This window comes from Pavona decussata, unplaced genomic scaffold (assembly GCF_977016875.1).
Source record: "Pavona decussata unplaced genomic scaffold, jaPavDecu1.1 SCAFFOLD_95, whole genome shotgun sequence".
In the NCBI taxonomy this organism is placed as follows: Eukaryota; Metazoa; Cnidaria; class Anthozoa; order Scleractinia; family Agariciidae; genus Pavona; species Pavona decussata.
Genome location: NW_028145512.1, coordinates 1,660,331 through 1,674,581, shown reverse-complemented (window position 1 = coordinate 1,674,581; position 14,251 = coordinate 1,660,331). Strand labels below are relative to the sequence as shown.

The following is a 14,251-nucleotide window of genomic DNA, read 5'->3' as shown; positions in this document are numbered from 1 at the left end:
CTTTACCGTTCCATACTGGAGCCTACAATCTGAAATGGTGACGCTGTGGCGGATAGGTATGGCTATAAGGGGAGGTTTGGAGGCCATCTACAGCTCATTACACATTGGACAGTGAACATGAACAGACTGTATTTTTTCCTGGTGCGTGACTGCGCTCAAACACTTGTACAACGTACCTCTTTGCCAATCATTTCCTCTCACCATTGGCTGGATGTTTTGAAAGAAATAGGCACAATGCATTGGGGTAGACTGCTGAGCTTTTATGCTTATATGGCTCGAAGCAACGCACCTCTAAAAGAACAATATGTATTTCACCTAATGTTATGTGATACGTATCCATCGTATTATCCTACTCCCTGGTGGATGATTCGAGAAATAATAAAGGCTCCTTGGCTTATGTTAAGGAAAGGATAAAAGGCGGACTTAACAAGTTGTATTGGTCATTCGTAAGACAACCATGGGCAGTGCTACAAGTCGTCTTTGTGCAAGTGCAACTCCTACCCTGGCTTTAAATGATATTTGTCAGAGGATGCGCTGTTTAGTTGCATGTTGCGGTGGTCAAGTACACGTCGATTTAAGAGATGCGACAGAAGAACATGAAGAGGGGAACGAAGAAGAAGAATACTATCCGTCACACGAATCGTTTACTAGAGAAACTGTATTATGAATTTGATCGCCCTTCCGCATTAGGTGGAGTACAAAAGTTGTATCGAGCCGTACGTCAGTATGGACTAACCCGCTTACAAGTTGTTCAGTGGTTGCAGCAACAACCTGGCTACACTCTCTACAAACCAGCACGAAAACGATTTCGTCGCAATAGAGTATTTGTCAACGGTTTGGATGAACAGTGGCAAGCGGAGCTGGCAGATCTTCAGAATTTGAGTCGGTGGAATCATGGTCACAAATACTTGTTAACTTGCATTGATGTCCTATCCAAGTATGCATGGGTGGTTCCATTGAAATCTAAGTCTGCTTCGGCTTTGGTAGCAGCCTTTACAAGCATATTTAAGCAAGGACGTAAGCCGGAAAGGTTGCAGACAGATGCAGGGCACGGAATTCATGAGCCGTAGCTTTCAAACATTTCTCAAGAATCATTATGTTCGTCATTTTGTCACATACAACGAGACGAAGGCGCTATTGTATACGCATTGCGTGCCTATAGTGTTGTGTGCATGACTGAGAAAAGCATGTGCTCGCCCACCTTGGAGGACAGTTGAAATACATAGCTGTGTTCTGCCACTTGTTTTTGTTTATTGCTTTGTGTTACAATAGGCGCAAATAGTTGAACGATTCAACAGGACCTTGAAACATCTTCTATGACGGTTATTTACTATGAGCAGCTCGTATCATTACCTGGACAAGTTAGACAATTTGGTGAATGAGAACAACAATCAGAGCAAACATCGTAGTATAAAAATGAAACTCACAGATGTGACAGTTTTTAATGCTCAAGACGTGTGGAGAACCTTGTATGGTAAACAGGCCTCGATCATAAAATAAAAATTAAAGGTGGGAGACCAAGTCAAGATCAGTAAGTACAAACGTGTCTTTCAGAAAGGATATCTTCCGTCTTGGACAGAGGAATCATTTACGGTCGCACAGAGACTGCCACGAAACCCACCCGTGTATCATTTGAAGGAGGAAGACGGTGAGCGGATAAGAGGAACATTTTACGAGGCTGAGTTACAGAAAGTGACCGAAATTTCAGATCATCTGTTTCGCATTGAGAGAATTTTGAAACGTCGAGGAAAAGGCGCCAACAAAGAAGTGTTGGTGCATTGGAAAGGTTGGCCAAAGAAATACGACAGTTGGATTCCATATAAACAGTTGGTTTCTCTGCAGCAAAAATGATTCCAGATGATGATTTTTAGGTGATGCTTCCTAGCAATGCCAATACGAATTTGTTCCCAACCAACTCAACGTCATACTGTCGTGTAGCATTACCTCGACAAATCCGTTTAAAAGATGAAGAGGATTGGGAAGTTGGACTTCATAATGTAATCTACCCATTCTCGTGGTTTGAAGTTCCCCACGAATGCAATCATCCACATTTCATGCTCCGACGATCTGGTACCCAAGAAGTAAAGAGAATAACTCTACCTGTTGGAAGATATCGTTCAGCACTGGACGTGATAGAAGGTATACTGCAATGTGTGCAAAGACAAACCCTTCACATTGCCGTGGATAATGAATGGAACATTACCTTCACAACTCAAGAGGAATGGATGTTTGTGGCCAAGCCTGTGGCGCAAGCTCTTGGCTGGATGACCCAAGAAAACAAAGTCCGAGAAAGCACCATGTTTGCATTGAAGATTCATTCTACCCTTGGACAGATTCCTACTTATGGTTATGAATGGTGTGCGTTACCGCTTCGTTACTCATTCACATTTCCCCGGACATTCTTAATTCCTTTAACCGTTTCTTAATGTCAATGCACACACAGAGTAGTGCAAGTGCAAACCAATCTCATAGAGCCACATCAAGCGGGTGAAAAACAGTTGCATTTGCTATATGAAATGGTACCACACGGTAGATTTGGCGACACGTTAATGGAAGAAGCGACGCACATCAGTTATTTTCCTTTACGAACCAAAACATTTCAGACCGTTGAAATCTACTTAACAAGTAGTTGTGGAAAGCTGCTTTCATTCCAAGGTGGTATCGTATAAACGTAAACGTGACACTTCATTTTAGACGGCGTACAAGATGAGTAACAGTTTTTACATCGTTGTAACCACTGACGCAAGCACAGCTCAGTACCCTGAAAACAAACCTGCCAAGTTTAAGATGCAACTTCTAAATCAACAGCACTTAAGTGAAGACTGGGAAGTGGCAATGACACACATCACTTACCCACATACTTGGCAAAATGGGCAAAGTCAGCAACTGTCTTACCTGTTAAGCTGTAACAGCGATTCACCATGGACCCTACCCATCTATCAACCAAGTGGCATTTATCGAACAGTTGATGACTTGGTCAATGGTATGGTGACAGGACTCCAGAGTGCATTTCCAGATATTTATCTGAAAAGTGGAAAAAGGATCAAGCGCATCGGTGGAAGTGACTGCTTCTACATTTACTCCAAAGCTCAACATTACTACGAATTCAAGTTACCTCCAACATTTCAAGTAACGTTGCCCAAGAATTTAGCTCAGGCATTAGGATACTTGAACCATCATGGTCGGGTACCGGCTCTATATCAGATCAGTCTTCCCACTATTGTCCAACTGAATAAGAATCAGAGTGTGACAGTTACCGCTACTACGACCACTGTGCGGCGAGACGATGAATTGGTCTGGAGTATGTTAAGCAGTTCAGACGATGTACATCTACTCTGACCTAATAGAGTCCCTTGTAGTGGGGGATGTACAAGCGAATATACTTCGAACCATAGTACCTCGTGGTCAACCTGGGGAGGTGGTAGCAAAGGAAATAAAGACTCCTACTTACCATCGACTTCGTACATATGTATTTTCTTCCGTGGAGATCAATATAAGAAGTGACACTGGCCATCTGGTACCATTTGCGTTTGGCACTGTACGAGTAACACTTCATTTTCGGCGTCGTGCAATTCTCTAAGATGTTTCTACCTATGAATCATCAATTTTACCCTTACCAACAACAAGTAATCCCCTTTTTCCAACGAGGGAAAGGAGACATAAGTATTTTTGGAGGGACACATCCTTACGGCCAAAGAGGTAATGAATTAGGAGGAATGTTTCGTTCCCTATTCCGTACAGCCACACCCTTTCTCAAGACAGCTGCCAAGAAAGTAGGAAAACGTTTACTCAATACAGGAGTGGATACAGGAATGCAAATTGCAAAAGATGTCATCAATGGTCAGTCTTTGAAGAAAGCAGCGAAAGCGAGGGCAAAGACTGCCAGTAAACAGTTTCTGACGGGTGCTTTCAAGGACCTTACGCAACAAGGTCGTGGGGGGAGACTACTTAAGCGCAGACGGAAAGCAACTCCTGCCAGTTCAAGACAGATGAAGAAATGGAGAACATCACCTTCAAAGTTCAAGAACATTTTCGACTAAAGATGGCCTCAGCTCACTTTCTCTCGGCCCCCGGTGAAAATTCGAGCTTACAGCTATTTCAAGTACCGGTCACGGATGTTTACATTCTCAAACGTAAATGGGTGGATTATGAACCAGTTCAAAGTGGAACCAACCCTATCGAGTTTGTCATCAAGCCTCTATCTGATTACATTGACATCAACAAAACAGAACTGCGATTGGTGGTGAAGATTACCAAAAGGAATGGCGGGGATACAGGAGGTGGAAAGAAATATACTTTGATCAACAACGCGCTTCATTCGCTCATCAAACAGTTTACCATCAAGTTGAACGAAACACTTGCCACAGAACAGTCCGACACACAGGCGTACAATGCCTACATCAAGACCTTGCTTAATTTTACTGAACAGGTAAAGAAATCTTACCTAACCAAAGCATTGTACTACAAAGACACAGCAGGATATATGGATGTGGCAGAGAACACTTCTGACAATAACTGGGGACTCAAGAAGAGGAGTGTATTTACCAATGCTGGTGCTGAAGTAGGGTTGGTTGGCGTCCCCCTGTGTGATCTGTTCAACACCAGTAAGCTGCTGCTGGACAATATAGAAATCAAAATCAAGATTGATCTGAACAGCGATGAATTTGTTCTCATGGGCGGAGAAGAGGCCAACGATTGCAAGATAAGCATAATTTCAAGCACTCTCGGAGTCCGCACAGTACGCGTAGCTGACGGTACCAAACTAGAGCATGTTAGTATCATGCAAGGACGGTCAGGACAAAAGGCCCTACCTGCTATCTACACGCTGACAAGGACCCCAACACACGCTAGAATTATCCCCTGGGGTGTGCTGAATCATACCGAGACGGATCTCTTCAACGGACTTATTCCTTAAAGCATCATATTTGGAATGGTACGAAATGATGCCTACAATGGTAGCTTGGCAAGAAATCCTTTCAATTTTCAGCTGTTTGATGTGAATGCAGTACGACTGACAGTCAATGGTGAAGAAATCCCTTATTCAGTGATAGATTTGACAGGTGGAAAGAGAATCGATGGGTACAATACACTCTTCTCAGGCAGTGGTGATATGAACTGTGGCAATGGTATTGATATTGACAGAGAGGATTGGGAAGGTGGATACGGCTTATTCCGCTTGGATACCACTCCTGCGGGTAGTGGCCATTCAGACCACTCGATTCCCCATCGCAGCGGTAACGTCAATTTGTATCTGAAATTTGGAGTACCGACACCAGAAGTTTTAAATTTAATCGTATACGCAGAATTCCAAAATCATTTGGAGGTTGACCGCAATAGATGCGTGGTATACGATCTTTCTCAACGTGCTTGAAGATGCATACAACTCAAGAATTACGGCAAGCGTCAATGCACGATCCTGTCCTAGCACCTATCATGAAAGAAGTATTTCCAAGTGACAAGTCACCAATCGTCGATACGCATCCTACAGCAATGATTGCAAATACAGATCCTCATAATCAACCTGGAACGTATTGGATTGCGATGTACTTTGTATGCCTCAAGAGAGCGAATTCTTTGACAGCTATGGATTTCCTCCTGAGAGCTATGGTATGGGTGGATACGTACTGAGGGGAACAACATTTTACAATGACAAACCGACGCAAGGCTTAACCTCAGATGTGTGTGGAGACTATTGCCTGTTTTACTTACTTCATCCTGCACGAAATGTGGATTTAAACACTATTCAAAACAAATTTCTGCGATATGATTCCAATGGAACGATCCACAAGTAGCACAATTTGTACACACCTAAATACAGTTGTTAACGAATGTTAGGAATGAAAACGTCTCACAATTTGAGGAGCAAGCTTGTAAATCCTTCAAATGTTGGCGTAATCAATAAAATTTTGTTGATGCTAAAATGAATGATGTGTGCGCGTCTTTGATACATCACTTTAAAAAGGAACATCGATCAACAAGTTATCATAACGTTGCTGCTTTTCATTGCGATAAGATGTCCCAATTTAAATGTCCAAGCAGTATTATGATAGTAGGGCCAAGTCAGTGTGGAAAGACGACGTTTACGAAACAGTTACTTGAACAAGCGGATTCTTTATTTGAACGGCCTATTCGTAAAATTGTATATTGCTGTGGACAATGGCAAGAATGTTTTAGGAACATGACAGCTCAAGTGACATATGTGGAGGGTATTCCCGAAGATATTCCTAGTTTATTTCCTGCAAACTGCCGACCAAGAATACTCGAACTGGATGATTTAATGAGAAATTGCAACGATGACAAACGTATTCTCGATCTGTTTACTAAGGTGTCTCATCACTGTGATGTAACCTGTATTTATTTGACCCAGAACCTTTTTCCACCTGGAAAGTTTTCGCGGAGTATCTCTCTGAATGCACACTACATCATTGCTTTTAACAGCCCTCGCGATACGCTGGGTTTTCGAACGTTGGCTCAGCAGGCATTCGCAGGAAATGTACCTTACGTATGAGAAAGCTTTCAAGATGCGACGTCAAACCCATTCGGTTATCTTGTCTTGGATTTACATCCTCGTACACGAAATATTCAACGGTTACGGACAAGGATATTACCAACATCACATTCTTATCCCGTGATTTACGTAGACAAGAAATGTCATAAAACAGAGGAACCACTACCGGTGGATTTCAGTTAACGTGATGACTTGCTGCAGGTCACGTCGCACAGCAAAAGGGACAAGAAAAAATCAACGTGGTGGCAATATGGTGTTACGCCATGGTACCACCACCCAATCTAACGGGGTTAATAGAAATCGCGTGAGAGTATCCAAACAGTCAAGAGTCCTACAACATTTACCCTTTCTTTGTACTTGTTTCAAGAGTAATGGAAAACAGCGGAAAGACATGAAAGCACATGCGAACAAAGGGCAAATGGAAGCCATTGGTGAAATCGCTCTAAACCTCCTTAAAGGCAACATTGTGATACCGAATTCATCATTTAAACGGTTGAAGCCACACAAGTCAAAGCTCCTCTATTTGACTCGCAAGAAACCAAGTCTTGAGCGGAAAAAGGAAGTGTTGAATCAAAAGGGAGGATTCTTGTCTACCCTTGCTAGTTTGATTGCTCCTCTTGCTACCGAGTTGTTAGGAGAGGTGTTCAAGTGAAGCACGCGCAAAAGATGGTGATGGTACCTGAACATTTATTGCAAAGTATGGAAACAGAACACCGGTTGAATGCACCAGCTCAGCTTCCCACTTTGACACGTTTAGATCAAGACATGAAACAGATCATGGACTCGTCTTTACCTGAAGATCAAAAAGTGCTATTGTTGGATCAACTTTTGCAAAGGTATCAAGGGTTGGCAAAACAGATGAAAACTGAAGCGATTGTGAAACCAACAGTGGTGATGCCTAAGTCAGAGCCATTACCTGCTAAGGAGTCTACCCCCAAACCAGAGACAAAATCTACCAAAGTCTCTAAACCATTGAGGGGTACTCCTCTCAGTACTAAAGGGTCAAAAATTCCCATCCGAATCGAAACATCGCCTTCCATTTCAACTGAAGAATCAGCGCATGCACTCATGATAGATACACCACCAGATTCCAGGCGTAAAACAGGAAAACGTCTTTACAAGGCAAGAACACCCTTGATGTCGAGATTACGAAGCAATGCAAAATGGGAACCGTACTAAACTGGAAAAACCTGTTTACCTAAAGAGAAAGATATAAAACAGAAGGATATGCTTGCTATGGTTATTGAGTCCAGATCATGGCACCAAACATCGCTGAAAATAAAAGCAACTATTGTGACGAGGAAAGAATAAAGGAAGCGTACTGGATCTGTTTTGCGTTCTTGGTGTATGAGGACATTTTTAAAAAGGAACAACTTTCATTGCATGATCATCGAAACGTGACGTCATTTTTGAAGGAAGCAGCTTTGGATAAATATCGCAGCGATGTTTATTGGTTGTGGCACGATTTATTAGATGTGTTGGATGCAGTGGCGCCGTATGAACAAGACTGGATCGATAACACACAACCACATGAAGAGCGGAAACACATTGAGAAAGCGCTTCTGCAACCTGACCAGTTTTGCAAAACCTGTTGGTACTGGTTAGACTTGATCATTAACGACACTGATGAGGCTGACAGGTGATAAACTGGTTTTTAAAAACTGTATAAAGTGACCATGACTTTGATCATCACACATCACTTTCAACTGACTGCTCCCAAGAAACACTTCCAAGATGAGTTACTCAAAATGTGGACTCTGCCTCCAAGACCTCGAAGTGATCAAACCCGCCTCTGGTATAGCATACATTCGGTGTTCAAATTGGAAAGAATGTCCGTTCTTCTGCCCTGAAGAGAGTATCCATGTTTATCAACAATGCGTGTGTGACCGTGTGATCCCTGAGTACAAAGTATGTGAAGGTGGTAAGTCGCTACTGAGCAAGAGCGTTTACCCAAAACACACAATCTTTATTCGTGCCCAGAAATTATACAGTGTTACATTAATACAAGAAAGAAAAATTACTAAAGAAGAGGGCTCAGCCACTTAGAAAGAGCAAGCTAGTAAGTAAGTAAGTAATTTATTTAGTGTCAAATACACAGGGGGTGGTCTCCCAGTCCCCCGAGCCACAGGCTCATGATATAAGTGTTTGACAGTAATCGAGCTAATCGAGCTAAGTGGCTGGGCCAAGCGGAAAAATTTGCAAATATCCTACATTAAAATAGAACTAAGGACATGATTTACCATTCACACACACACGCACACACACAAAAATAACAATAAACAAGGGGAAGTGCAAACGCAAAAACCGGAAAATAAAGTACATCAATGAGCCAGTCAGTAGTTGGAGATAAGCGATTCTTTTAAGAGGACTTTGAAACAGGTACGACTCTTGAATTTTAATGACGAACAAATGGACACGCCCACGTTAAGGGTTTCAAGATCAGCAAAGAATCCATTCAGGCCTTACTTTACATGTAGAAGAAAGGAAATGTGCAGACACTTTCAATGGGGGTGATGAAATGCCTGCGGACGCATATTATCAAAGGGAACCTCCGGTGTACAAACCAAGAGAAACTGAGGTGGACATGACGACAACATATGGGAAACAACTGCAAAGACCCAAGCTTCAGAGACAATTTGCCAGAATCGATAAAGTGACTGATTTCATGTAAAATTCAGGACCATCATTCTCTTTGGAATTTGATTGTAATATCTTATCATATTTATTCAGTAAAATTAATGGTGTTCATACAAAATATTGTCCCGTGTCCGTTTTTGGGTGCTGCTAATTTGAACAGTGACAGGGAAAAAAACCGGTTTGACGAGTTTGTCTAGTCTGAGATATTAAGGAGATCATTTGAATACTTAATTGTGCCAACTTGTTTGACCATGACGTCAGTGCTTTCTCATTGATTCTCAACTTATCCATTCTTTCTTTCCCTATATATTTGCTATACTACCCGGCTGGTTGGGCGGAAACGTAACCACCAGAGCACAGTACACTTGACTAATAAACAACAATCTCCATTTTCTACCCACACTTGCATCTCATTAAACCCCTCTTCCACCTAGATGGCTTGTATCTCATTAAACCCTTTCCTATATCTACTTTATGTCATGTCAACTTATTCAACGCTTAAAACCGGTTTAGGTGACCCCTGAATCTGTTTGAATACATGAATAAACTTGGTCTAGTATTCGGGACATACTACTGTGATACCAGAATCTGGTATCACAAGACAGCGGCATTCAAAGAAATTCCACAGGCTCCCTTTCTTTCTTCCTCGCCCCCATGCTATACCGCGCTCCGCTCGCCCGGCTCGCCGATTTTTCTTTTCGTCCTATACCCCACTTGGGAGCCTGCTCACAGGCTAGTTAAGTTTGTTTACGCCTACAGGACCAACCTTGAACCACTCTTTCGCTTGAAGCGACTCTGCCTTTAAGTTGTTGATGGCAGCAAAATAAAAGGCAGAATCGTCTTCATTCATTTTCTCAGGTCTCTTCTGGGCGTAGAGCTTGTAGACCAATACAGGAACTTTTTCTGATCCATCGGTGGCAAACATTTTAGGCGGCATTGCCCTGACATCGCGGAAGTCTGAACCGATCCTTGTTTTGGTTTGTCTTTCATTAAACTTCAAATATTCCTCGCCATCTGCTGTTTTCTTCTAACTTCAACTTTACATCGCCCCAGCACATGTCTCTATGTTCTTTGCAGCCTCTGAGCCCAAAATGCATGTTGTTTTATCAGAGTGTGTTTAAAATCGTTTCGGGATTTCGTGTACCGAGGAGGCCTTTTTCGTAGAGTGTATTCCAGATCAATCAATCAACCAATCAATCAATCAATCAATCTTTATTTGTACTCACACTTGCTCAAAAATAAAATTACAACAACGAAAATATTAAAAGTAATAATTAGAGTACTGGCTGCCTGGAATGACCATAGAGGCTAGCGGAGCCAGGCAGCCAGTTGACATCAGTACTAAATAGAAATAAAATACAGGTCAGCAAGAAAGCTGAAGCAAAAATGCACACATAAGTCTAGAATAGTTAAATTTAAATATGAATACAAAACAGTAATATAAGAAGAGTACACAATAGCTATGGCAACTAATAACAAGCTATATATGAAACTATAGCAGAAAAAAAAAATTCATTCAATTCAATTCATCACTGTTTAAAGCTATCGAAGCTTTTCGCTTGTTTCCTTTTCCTTTTTTCTTTAACTCTTTCTGTTTGGACAGGAGGACTTTCCTTGTTTTCTCAAATACGGGGTCATTCATGATACTGGCAGAGTAACTGTTTTTCTCTAGATGTCGTTCAAAACTTGCCAATAGACTTCGGAGCGAACAAGGCTCATAGTCTTTGCCATCTTTGGTTCTGACCGAAATAATAAACTAGCATATGTATTCGTTCAACTCCAATGCTGGAATTTCTTCAATTTTTTTAGTTCATTCATGGTTCCTGAAAGGGTTTGCAAAATTTTTACATCTGTTGTGTTTTTTGTAACGTGCCTTTGTTTTCTTGTTCTGCAATAAAATTGTCAACCGAACCGGTGCCCACAAACCTTTCCGACATCTTGAAAATAAAACGGCGGCTTGCCAGTTTTCGCGCCAAGGATGACGTGGCGGCTTCCCGTACGATCACTCTTCACCAGTGAAAAACATCGTCCGTCCAATCAGACGCCGCGAGCGATGATTTTTCACTAGTGAAAAATCATCGTTCGCATCGCTGATTGGCTGTGACAAAAAAAAAAAGGATTTTTTCATCACTTTCATCTTTTTTTTATATTTTTATTTTTTATTTAATTTATTTGCCACACACAATTAAGTTACAATGATTAATAAATTACAATGATTAGTTAGAAATTACAATGATTTCTGTGAGTAAATCTCAGTACTTATAAAATAAAAGATCTTATTGTGTGTCCGTAGGGTGACGTAGCACGCCTTGATCAAACTTTAGAATTCATCGATTAATTTGCACGCTTTCTCTCAGGACCAAACACGTCACGTGGTGCAAAATCGGACGGCGTTATTAGACGATAAGAGTAGTTCGACTTGATAACCGTGCCCCGAATTTATTCGACGATAAAGAGAAAGATATCATATTAGAAGCAATTAGCTGCGTATTCTTCTTCAATCATAGAAAATAATAGAATAAAATAGTTCTTTATTTAAACACGGTAAAATTCATCAGGAGTATAAAAATTAGAAATAACTTAACTATCCTAAACAAAATTCAAAACCTAACTACAACTAATCTAACTAAAACCTGTTTTTTCATGAATGCCGTGTATACTCTAACATTAAAAATGAACATTGACTAATCTTTTGAATTGACTTAGAGATTTAGCTTTTCTCATATCACAGGGCAGGCTGTTCCAGAGAACTGCTCCGCTATAACTAAAGCTGTTTTTCATGAAATTAGTTCGCAGAAACGGGACAAAGTAAGGGTTATTGGCCTGGAACGAGGGAATATATCACATATCCCCGAGGGACTGGTCAATAACACGCTTATTTTTTCGGTTGGTGAGGATTCCTAATAGAAACAAAGACCTTAAATAATTAAATGCTTATTTTATACCAGGTCGAAGTGTAATACATAACATTTTTTAATGACAGTAGTAGGCAGTGAGATTTCGGCTGTAAAGATGTTTTTCTCAACTGTTTTCTTTCGATGTTTTCTTTGGAACTTTGGATTATTCACACAATAATATGTATAAACAATTGCTTTTGTCTGCTGGTATGCGTGGTAAACATGTTTGTCACTCTTGCATAATCACTGCATTCAGTACACTACACGTGGTTGAGCGGCTGCTGTTAAAATTTGGAAATAATGCGCAGTCGGCTATCGTTCCGTGTGGAAACAACGATGAGCGATTGTGAAGATGAAATCTTTTTTAACCGAAAACTTCTTACACTGTCTTTGCTGAACGAATTAGTGACCGTATTCCTGCAAATGTAAAGAAAGCTACCAGTGGGACAGTTCGAGTATAGAATGAGTGGTCGGATGAAAAAACCTCCCTTCCAACTACAGTTTGAGTTTGTTGTTGCGCCTGTTATTGAATTACTAGCAGTAGTAGTAGAAGTAAAAGTTATGTTGTTAATTTTTTCATTATAATAAACGATTAAGAACTCGTTGAAATTTTTGAGAATACTTAATAAGGAGAATAAGTCGAGCGGTATATGGCGAGGAGGGGGAGAATATATATTCCTCCCCCCCCCCCCCCCCCTTCGTCATAATCCCCTCGTCCGTTGTTATCAGCTATTAGAGACCTTAAGATAGAGGTTTTTCGGCATATCCCGCGAACCGCGAACGTCAAGAAGTCATGTGACCAGTGCCTTGCCGTCAGGTTTGCGGTTTGAGGTTCACGTTTGAACGTCAAGACCACGCTCTAGAGGTAAGTGATTTACCGCAAGTTTTTTTGCACCATAAAACATCACAATCCCACGTTTGAGAGCAAACACTACTTTTTAGAACTATTTCGCTTATTAATTATCGAGTTCTTTTTCATAGAAACGTAATTTTGAAGACGATTTCTCAGCTAAAATAGAAGTGATCGAACGAAAGAATTAAAAACAAACATGGCAGCCGGCTATTTGTTGCTGGAACTGTTTCGCCACCCGGATTACTTTGTGGTTGAACTACGATAAACAAAGTAAAATAAAAGCAGATTTCTGATGATATGTGAATGCCTACTAGAAATAAGAAATCGAGATCTTCATCGCTCGAAGATAAGCCTTCAGAACTGCTATGTAGTCTTGTCTGATTTCAAGAAGGTCAGTGATTTAGTGTTCTGCTCTCATTAATCATTAAAATCCAACAAACACATCAAAATTCACATCTCACCTTCGAGCAGCAGCCATCTTTTTTTTTTGTACTAATTTCTCATAATTCACCAGTGCTATCACCAGTGGATCTTAAGTCTCAAGTATGGGCAGACGGCTAACGTCAAACCGCTAACCGCAAACCGCGGTTTGGTGTTTGCGGTAAGATGGCCAAACCTCGATCTTAAGGTCTCTATTGTTTTCAGCCCCGCCCTCCCCTTTAACAACTAAAGCCGCACCCAGCATTTCAGACAGTTAGTAATTGACAGAGGCTATTGAATATATTTAACCGAAAAGAACAAAGGAAACCGAGCCAACTGAAAAATAATAGTTTGTTAATAGAGTCCCTCAGGGAGTAACGCGTTTCATTTCGTTTAACAAATTTGGCGGATAAATATTCAGGAACAAGACCATTTAAAGACTTGTATACCATTAAGGCTTTCTGTATTTGAAATTGAGTGCTCAAGTCTTCTCCAATCGAGTTGTCTAATTAAACGGTTAGCGTCGGCATCATAGCTAGAAAAGGTTAAAACGCAAGCGGCACGGTTCTGAAGCTTCTGCAGCCTGTCAAATAATGTTTTTGTAACTTAACATACCATGTCTTTACCTGTTTTAACTCCTTCCCAACAGTTTATATGTTTTTTTTTTCTTTTTATAAACTTAAGAAAGCATTCGATCAATTCATTCTAATTAACTCGCATTAGTATCTGAACCCCTAAACAGTTGACTCTTGTGCATGCCTTCATTTTATCGAAGACACCCACTTCACTAAATCCACATGAGGGGACTAGGGGTGAAGACTACACGGTCTACATGGGTATCGTTTACCAAGATAAATTCGTTACAAATAATTTCAGTTACTAAGAGAAAGTTTTCATGTTGATCTTGATCAGAGCTTCTTGAGTGGTTGGCGCACC

At 40.9% G+C, this 14,251-nt stretch overlaps 3 pseudogenes; 2 read left to right on the top strand and 1 right to left on the bottom strand.

The window, feature by feature from the left end:
• The first annotated feature begins 2,706 nt into the window (after positions 1–2,706).
• Positions 2,707–3,616, top strand: LOC146473053 (uncharacterized; annotated as a pseudogene).
• A 420-nt stretch (positions 3,617–4,036) lies between these two features.
• LOC146473052 (uncharacterized protein F54H12.2-like) lies at positions 4,037–5,371 on the top strand (annotated as a pseudogene).
• Positions 5,372–9,878: 4,507 nt separating this feature from the next.
• On the bottom strand, positions 9,879–11,082 carry LOC146473051 (uncharacterized protein KIAA1958-like; annotated as a pseudogene).
• Positions 11,083–14,251: the final 3,169 nt, after the last annotated feature.